This window comes from Lepisosteus platostomus, chromosome 6 (genome assembly GCF_059453375.1).
Source record: "Lepisosteus platostomus isolate fLepPlt1 chromosome 6, fLepPlt1.hap1, whole genome shotgun sequence".
Lineage (NCBI taxonomy): Eukaryota > Metazoa > Chordata > Actinopteri > Semionotiformes > Lepisosteidae > Lepisosteus > Lepisosteus platostomus.
In genome coordinates this window covers 5,348,063-5,357,427 of record NC_142616.1, presented here as the reverse complement: position 1 = coordinate 5,357,427, position 9,365 = coordinate 5,348,063, and positions in this window count along the sequence as shown.

The window sequence follows — 9,365 nt, the reverse complement described above, 5'->3', positions numbered from 1 at the left end:
TACCAGAAGGCTCTCTGTATGCATGTGGTTTCATTTTTGCAACACCTGTCTTGTCCAGTTATTAACCCAGCCTGGACAATTTTATTAGCAAAGTTTCTTCTCTGAGCTGGAGCTGTTGAGAGACTGGGATGGGAGAGGGTGCATGCAGGTATCACCTGTTACCTGTGTGTGGATTTACGTGAAGCAGAGAACAGTGTGTGTGTGTGTGTGTGTGTGTGCATCAGTTTCTACAGGCATAGGGTGTGTGTTTAAGCTTCTCAGGGGGTTTTGTGCAAACCAGAGATCTAATGAGCTGATTAATTAGCTGTATGACTGTGCTATGACTTCAACTTACCCTCAATGAAGTTGACTGAAATCTAGTGATGTATAAGTGAAGTCTTTCAGTTCTTGTCCCCCAAAATAAGACTGAGAAGGGCTGAAAACACATTACGGGATGATTTGTGTGAAAGTGACTTTGAAATCTTGGGTGCAGCACAGTCAAATTCATGTCTTTAGCAGAGTAGATGAGAAGGATTAGAGTAATAGGTTGTTTCTTTTTATTACAATATGGACTGCTTTGTAATGTAGTGTCTATATTGTGTAGTGTTGTCTGTCGTACCAGGTTGTCTGCTGTACTGTGCACGTCCTGTGAGATCATCATGAGTAAGACTTCCAATGTCCATGTGCATTTGTCAATAAACTCCTCTACTCTCTAGTCTCTAGCAGGCAGTTGAGATCTGGGTATACAGTAATCCTGTTCCAGGAAGGAGAGCTCTGTCTCACCTAGCATTCTGTGTGGGTCCTAATGCCCTAGTGCGGTGACACTATACTGTAAAACTATAGTGTCTAATCCCGTCCTGTGGATGAGAAATAAAACCAAGGTCCTGACTCTCCATGGTCATTAAAAGTCGCAGGGTGTTTTTCAAAAAGAGTAGGGGTGTCCTGGCCAAATATCCCCCTGGTCTTTACCCATCATGGCCTCCTAATAACCCCCATCTCTGAACTGGCTATATCACTCTGCTCTCCTCCCCACTGAGAGCTGCTGTGTGTGAGCAGACTGGAGCATCATCTAGATGGGGGGACACACTGGTGGCGGTAGTGGGATTCCCAGTTCCCCATGTACCTCTTTACATAATCCCATTTTTGTAAAGAGCTCTGTGTGGAGTGTCCAGAAAAAGGAATGAATAATTCTTATGAATTATTACAGTTCATGAGGAATCTGAAATAGGAGTGGACCAGGACTTTTCCTCGGTGTGTGGTGTGAAGAGAAGAAAGGAAGGTTTTTATAAGTGTCCTCACAAGAGTACTCTAAAGAAGACACAAGAAGAGAGACACAAGACTTTGCAGTAGAGCAGGGCTCATCTTCGCTGGCTTCTCTAGGTCACTAGCGTCCACGAGGCTGACAAGATGCCTTCACAGTTACATATCTGATGCTGAGGAGGAATTTATGCCTATAGAGTGATGGCAGTTGCCTGTTAGGGTACGAATATCAACAGTCACTCAGAGATTGGATTAGACTAAATTAGACTAGCCAGGTGAGCCTGGCCAGACAATCTAATTACATTAACACAATCAGGAATTATAATGCAAGATCTAGTCATTCAATTGAATTATCTAATTCCCTAAAGACAATTGTAAGTAATGATTGATAAAAGTTATACTTTATTAACTATTACTTTATAATGAATAATTTTGAATGTATTATTTGTCCTTAACAACTGGCATATTTACTTTACAGACACCCGGAGGTATATAGAGTGAGGATCTGATTTCAGAGTTACCCAGTAAATGCAGAACATAGAGATCAGAGCCTGCAGTGTGTTACAGCAGCTCTTCAGTGATGCAGAGATATTGGGGAACTGGGGAATCCAGGGAAGGAGAATGATCATGTCTCCCCCAGGACTGTGTGTGCGATTTTCTGGAACGGTGCTTGAGATAGAAAGAGTGTAGAAAAACAGCACACCTTTTTCAAAAGCTGAGACCACTCCTCAGATGGTAGAATGTGATTTGAAAGTGTGAAAAGGGAGCTGCGTCTCATATCTTTGTAGTTTCCTGTTCACTTGAGATCAGGCAGACAAGCCAGCCTGGAGACCAGATGCAGATAAACGGCTCTGAACCAAAGAAGGAACATCAGGATGCTCTGGCCGTATCGGCAAGCAGATCACCATGTCGGCAGATCAGCAGATCTCTCTCTCAGCAGATCACCAGCTCTGTGCAGAGAGGGGTCAGGGTTCCGGTGCACAGCAAGAAACACACACTCTGGGCAGCTCACACTTTTCCTCAAACACACACACACTTCTGCAACTATTATTTGAATACAAATGCACAGGGAGAGTAGATTGACTGTAACTGTAGACCCACATGGAACATTAAACTTTTAATTTGTGAATTTCTGTTGCCAACTAGTATTTTTGCTACAGATGTGCATCATCACGAACATTATACTGCACAGTGATTGTAGCCCTTAATGTGATAAGACTGTTCTACTACATTATTAATATTGTACTACATTAATATTGTACTTTTCCATTATTTTGTTGAAGTTTGCATTATATTAAGATCACATTATCTATTTATATATTTCAATTCTTAATATTGTAGCTTGTCATTATATTGTTGAAGTACAGATGCAGCCATTCAAAATGAGCGGTAAAAACCCGCGGTGCATTTACCAACCCGCAGGGCACCGTAGGGCACCGCAGGGCAAGTGATTGGCTGGTCAAAATGACCGACAGGGGCACTCGTGGTGCATTGGTTGGTAGTGAAAAGATTTAATCATTTAATGTCTTTACTGTGCACATTTCATTCCGCTTAGTTTTGAATATTTATATTGAATACCACTAAAGGGAAATTTTAGTAGCTGAGCATAAAAAGAATAGGAGCATACTGTAACGCGTGAAGGCCATAAACGATATTAATTTTGGAACATAAACATGCAGTATATAGCTGGTCTTGGTACTTTAAAGAAAAAAATACACACCAGTATTCCATTTCTCCCTAAACATTGTAAGCTTCGAAGTCTTTAACTAACGTGATACCGGAGTCAACAAGCATACTTTTAGAATTTGATTAAAAGGGAATATAATATGGAATCGCGTATCTCAAGAATTTAATAACGGTATGATTATATCCGTGTGCTGTGACAGGACTGTGTGTTAGTTTCCTGACTCCCATTATTTAAACTGCGACACTGATCATTCATCTCTAAATAAACTTTATTTTATATAGCGTTTTAAGTGAATAGGTAATTAGATTGCTCATAAACCTTATCGCTTTTTCTACATAAACAGCGTGATTGCTCTCTGAAAATGCTTTTCCTTTATTTTTAAAGTAGGCTCAGATTTCAACTATAGATCGTATTATTATAAACTTTCTTGGAAAAATGTATTTTATGTAAACCATGTTTGCTATTAATTCATTTAGGGCTGAAATACGTTCATTGTCTTCCAATCGAGTTGAGTTGACATTGGAAGCCTGCCACAACCGGACTGTTAAACCAACGCATTAGCACGTCAAAGCCCATTGAGCCAGTATTGGCTTTAGTATTCCCCCCTTCTCCCCTCAATTCAATTCAATTCAAGGTGTTTTATTTGCATGACAGATGGGTACAAGCAGTGTTGGGTATGTATATTGTAACGCTTACGGCAGACAGGCACTGTGTAAGAGCCGACGCACCAGAGCAGCGCACCGAGTGAGCGTCTGCATTTATAACTTAGTTTTTAAAATTAGTCAAGCAATATGAAGCATCTCCTTTTACTTAGTGCCTGAGCATAAAAAGAATAGGAGCATACTGCAACGCGTGTGAAGTCCATGAACGATATTAATTTTGGAACTTAAACATACAGTATATGGCTGGTCTCGGTACTTTAAAGAAAACATACACCCCAGTATTCCATTTCTCCCTAAACATTTTAAGCGTCGAAGTCTTTAACTAACGCGATACCGGAGTCAACAAGCATACTTTTAGAATTTGATTAAAAGGGAATATAATATGGAATCGCGTATCTCAAGAAAATTAAAAACGATATAATTATATTCACGTTGCAAAAGAACTGCAACGGACATAAAAACTCCCTTGCTTTTAACAGAGCGTTCCATAATTTCTAACTACAAAAATGCCAGGTGAAAGGATTTTTAAACATATTTTGTTAAAGCAAGTCAGTTTTTTCCGCAACACATAAAAGACATTTTTCCAAAAAAGTTTAGCCTTTGTCACTAATGAAACCACTAAATAAAGACATAAATATAGAAATCTTAAGATTTGTTTTATTTAATGTTGGTAGCAGGATGAACTGTCAGAGTGTATATTTTGTCACAGAGTTGCTGCAAGATGTTAACAGTGAAAAAAGTATTTAGAAATGAGTTATTTCAAGATGAAAATTTTCAGAATAATTGCAAATCTAGCAGAATAGAGAAAGCACAGAAAACTGGCAGTTAGATTGATCAGATTAGTATGAAAAGTCATTTACCAAAGGGAATGAGAAGAGTAACAAACTAGTATACTTTAGATCTTTTTTTCTGAACCAGGGAAAATCTGATCATGTTTCCCTATAACAATAATAAAAAACTTTATTTGATATATCACCATTATATATCAGATTACAAACTAAATGCATATAAGAAAGACAAGCAGTTAGAGGTGCTACCAAAATTAGAAAATGAAGCAGATACAGACACTAAGTCTTCTGAAAAGAAAGGTTCTGAGGTTAGATTTAAACTGGCCCTGGTGTGTGTGTGTTTGTGTCTGTCTGTCCTGTGATTGACTGGCGCTATGTCCAGGGTGTATTCTGCCTTGTGTCCGTTGCTTACTGGGATAGGCTCCAAATCCTCTGTACTGGATAAAGAGATTAGAAATGGAAGTAAAGGCACTGTGTGGATGGAGCCATACACAGTGTTAGAAACCCACTATGAAATGGCAGCATCTCACTGAGAATAAAAACTTTTATAGTGCTGGCTTAAGGAAACAGCCTTTCCACCTCTTTTGCACATCAGTATCCATACCTAGTTATTTAAACAAATTGCCTCTAATTATAAACATCTTAATATGCTGGCTCTGTGGATCCGCATCAGCGATGTTTGCCCATTCCTTCAATTCATGTGCATCCAACACACAGTTCAATGCCAGCAACTACACATAATCTAAAATACAATCCTTATTTCAGTATCTATGTAAACATATAGTCTGTTAACTTCATCATCTTCATCAAAAGTATGCCTAACCCCATAAGGAAGTGTTCTTGTTATCAGTGTATTCCTCAGCTTTCCGCAAATTATCTTCTTCTTGCCAACATCTCTAGTCTTTTATCCTGCAATAACTCAGCCAACACTTAAATCTCCAAAAGCTGCTTGTGTTAATTTCTTTAAATCACAAATATCATGTGTAAATACTGGCCACGTAATACTCTGCATTGTGGAATAATAGTTTATTTTAAAGGGAACTACAGAAACTAAGAACCTTGGAGTATAAACAAAATCGGTTAAACTGCGAAGAAAATGCTTTCAGAGAAAATGTTTCAGGTGTGAAGAACATAGATCTCCAATAGAATTTCAACCAAACCTGTTCCCACACAGCCTGCCCCCCACTACCATTAGAATATACACAAAGCACTCAAATCTTTCGAGCTAATGATCAGGTGACCCGAGAGAGAGCGAGAGAAACACCAAGGGGTGCGGAACTATTTACATGGAAAACGGGCGATCTCCCCAGACTGTCCGCCCGTTTCACTGTTACCTGGATACCTCTTTATTTAGAACTCACTAACACTGATTTTTAGTTTAGAAGGATTCAAGTAGGGTTTTAGATGAAAGGCAGCGACCTTAATCAAGCCCAAATCATAATTGAACCCATTCAGAGCCTACATTACATTTTAGCGTTTCATTCTGAGCAGAAGACCCTCACACCTGAAGAAGGGGGAGGTGTTTTTTGCTAGAAATCTCGCCTGCTTCTACTTTGCCACCGGAGTGCTGGCTGTGACGAATTAAACCGGTTTTACAGGTTTCAATCACAGACCATGAGACATGGGAGTCAGGAAACTAACACACAGCGCCACCGGATTCGATAACGCTATAAAAACGCTATAAAATAATGTGACTTGGCACAGAACAAGTTTACAGCACAGCACAATAATAAATGCTGACCATGACTTTAGAGTCATAAATTGCCTTACACTCAATTTAAACACAAGCTGTCTTTAGCCCTCTAAGCTGGTTCATACAGAAATGTAGAGATCCAGGCTCAGAACACACAGCTTCATTAGCGAATACATATGCAGGACAACTAGAGAAGACGTTTTACAGAGGATGAATTTTTAGAAACATCCCATCAGTGACATCACTGAAGTCAACTCCTAGGTACTGTAACTGTCGTGTGGATAGTTTCACAAGAATCAGAGAAAGGTTTAAGCATCGCTTGTTCTAGATAAAACTGCAAAAGAACTCTCCTCTCTCTCAGTTTGTTTCCTGTCTTGTTGTGTGTGTTTATTAGCAGGGGATTTTCAGAATTCGGTGGTAGTATTTTTAAGTGATTCTGCTCCTTTTTTAAGAATAATATTCTTATGATTCTAAAAATAAAAAAAATGGTTTAATTACTTACAACAATAACAAAAGAGTACAGATTGGGCTCTCACACGTAAAAGTTCTAATGTGGAGAACAGCTTTGTCAAGGTGCACAGCAGGTGTTGGCCTGTAGCTGTGATTTTGGCAGTAGTGTAACATAACTGAGCTGTTTCCTGAGTTACAGTCAGCAAGGGTGCCCTCTGCAGGCAGACACTACAGCCAACCTAATAACAAATAGCATCCAAGACTCATCAACCCTGCTCCTTACACTCTATGTGCCAGAACGTAGTTCCCTATTTTTAATTCTTATTCATCACACCATATTCCACATTTCTTGAACTGTGTTTTAATTGTACTTAATTACCATTGCTACATGTATTTGATCGCAATGATTTAATTGTAAACGTATTGATCTGTTTTTAATTCTAATTCTTTCATTCCCTCTACCTGTTCCCTATTTCTTATTTTTGTTCCACATTCCTTATTCCTAATCCATGGTGCGCCAGAGAGCATTCTAAGATATCTCAACCCCTACCAGTCTGATAATGAGTGTACAAATGACGCAGTAATTTAATAATAATAATAATAATAATAATAATAATAATAATAATAATAATGCCAGTGTAAGGGATCATTGCATTGTTTTCTTACAGAGGAAAGAACTACATCTGATAATACTGTAGTTCATCTGTGTACCTGAGCTGTGGGACAACAGAGAGAGGAGTGGAGGTGGCTAATTAAAGGCCAGTGGTCTGAAACTGGTAAGAAAAGTAATTAATTATTGCTTACACTTATATAATGCTTTTCTGGACACTCCACTCAAAGCACTTTACAGGTAATATGGATCCCCTCCACCACCACCAAAGTGCAGCCCCACCTGGATGATGCGAAGGCAGCCATGGTGCGCCAGAACGCTCACCACACATCAGCTATCAGTGGGGAGGAGAGCAGAGTAATTAAGCCAATTTATAGATGGGGATTATTAGGAGGCCATGATTGGTAAAGGCCAATGGGAAATTTGGCCAGGGTGCCGGGGTTACACCCCTACTCTTTACAAGAAACACCCTGGGATTTTAAATGACCACAGAGAGTCAGGACCTCGGTTTTATGTCTCATCCGAAGGTTGGCGCCTGTTTACAGTATAGTGTCCCCATCACTATACTGGGGCATTAGGATTCACGTGGACCACAGGGTGAGCCCCTCGTGCTGGCCCCACTAACACCTGTCCCAGCAGCAACCTTTAGATCTTCCCAGGAGGTCTCCCAGGTTTCCCAGGAGGTACAACTGGCTTTCATCGCACCGGTCCAATGGGAAAATGACCTAGAAGTCTCAAGCACACAGCTGTGACTCCTGCGTCGCAGATAAAGTCCTGAAGGGTGAGCACGAATATAGGAAACAATTGAGCTCTTTTTATTTCAGAATTTCCTGGGTTGTGCTGGGTTTTAGAACGGAATCTCTTGATGTTGTCGGAAACATTACTGACAGCCCTTGACCTTTGGATACGGGACTAGAGAGTGATCCAGCAGGTTTTCTTATAGCTCTGGCAGCCCGAGGCAATCATGCTGTCTGCAGTTCATTCCTGTTAATAATCTAATAATAGAAATAATAATAATAATAGAAATGAAAGAAATTACCGCAGACGTTACGGACGAGCAGGTTTTTAGAGTTTTGTACGGAGGATGGAATGATAGCAGCTACATGAATCCAGAAGCATCTTTGAACTCATGTTTTGCTGAAGTCACAAGAACCTGGTTTCGGATTCTTGTAGAACCCCCCCCCCCCAGTCTGGAGACAAACCCAGCTGCTAGGATTTCGCCTGCCATGGTGTACCATGGAACTGAACTTTAGTTGTACCTCCTTTTTTCCAGGGGCTGTGGGGGAAGTAGTTTAGGTTAGTTTAGTTAGTAAGTTTAATTAGCTGTTCTTTGGAAGCTGTGCTGTTCACTAAAGCTTCCATTCTGCCTCCGCATTCTGAGGTAGATATTATGCAGTGCAACAGTGTCTGAGTTCAGTTCTGAAGCCCCCCTGCAGGAACTCGGTGTCGGTCCATTCGGGCGCAGCTCGGATCTTCAGGATGTCAGTGTTGTGGATAGCTCGGAAACCTGGTTTCCTAAGCATTTTGAATCCGGATCTCCGTTTTGATCCTGTCACTTTCTGTCCCAGCAGTGGCAGTGCCCTCAGTTTCGGTGCCTCTTCCCTGTGTCTGTGTGGGTTTTTTGCCCCGGAGCTCCTGTTTGCTGTGTGCTCAGCCCATTCTAAGGAAGCTCTGCCTGGGTTAAGTGGTGAATGGGCAGCACCCAATTGTCCCCAATGTGTGTGTGTCCTGCAAGGACTGGCATCCCAACCAGGGTAGAATGCTACCTTGCACCCTGTGCCTGGCAGGTTAGGCTCCTGCACACGTTTTAACATTTAATTATTTCCCAGAAATGAATGGATGGGCTTTCCAGGGGTGCCCAATGATAATGTTAATCAGTCTGAGATGTCAATACTTTCTGTTTGGTCACAACTGGATGGAGGGTCTCTTCCTTATTTCCTCAACCAAGGAGATCCAGCAGGGATCGTACAGAAACCCCTTCACAGTCGGAAACAGTTATTTCTATTGGACTCAGTTGGATTCCTGCCGTGCCTTTAGATGCCTTTAGATATCTCTCTGAACATCACTAGAGACCCGGTACAGACACAGTGCAGACTCGATACAGCCCCAATACAGCTCCAGTATAGACCCAGTGCAGACTCAGTACAGACCCAGTACAGATCCAGTTCAAAATCGATACAGCCAAAGTACAGACCCAGTGCAGACTCGGTACAGACCAGTACAGTCACAGTATAGA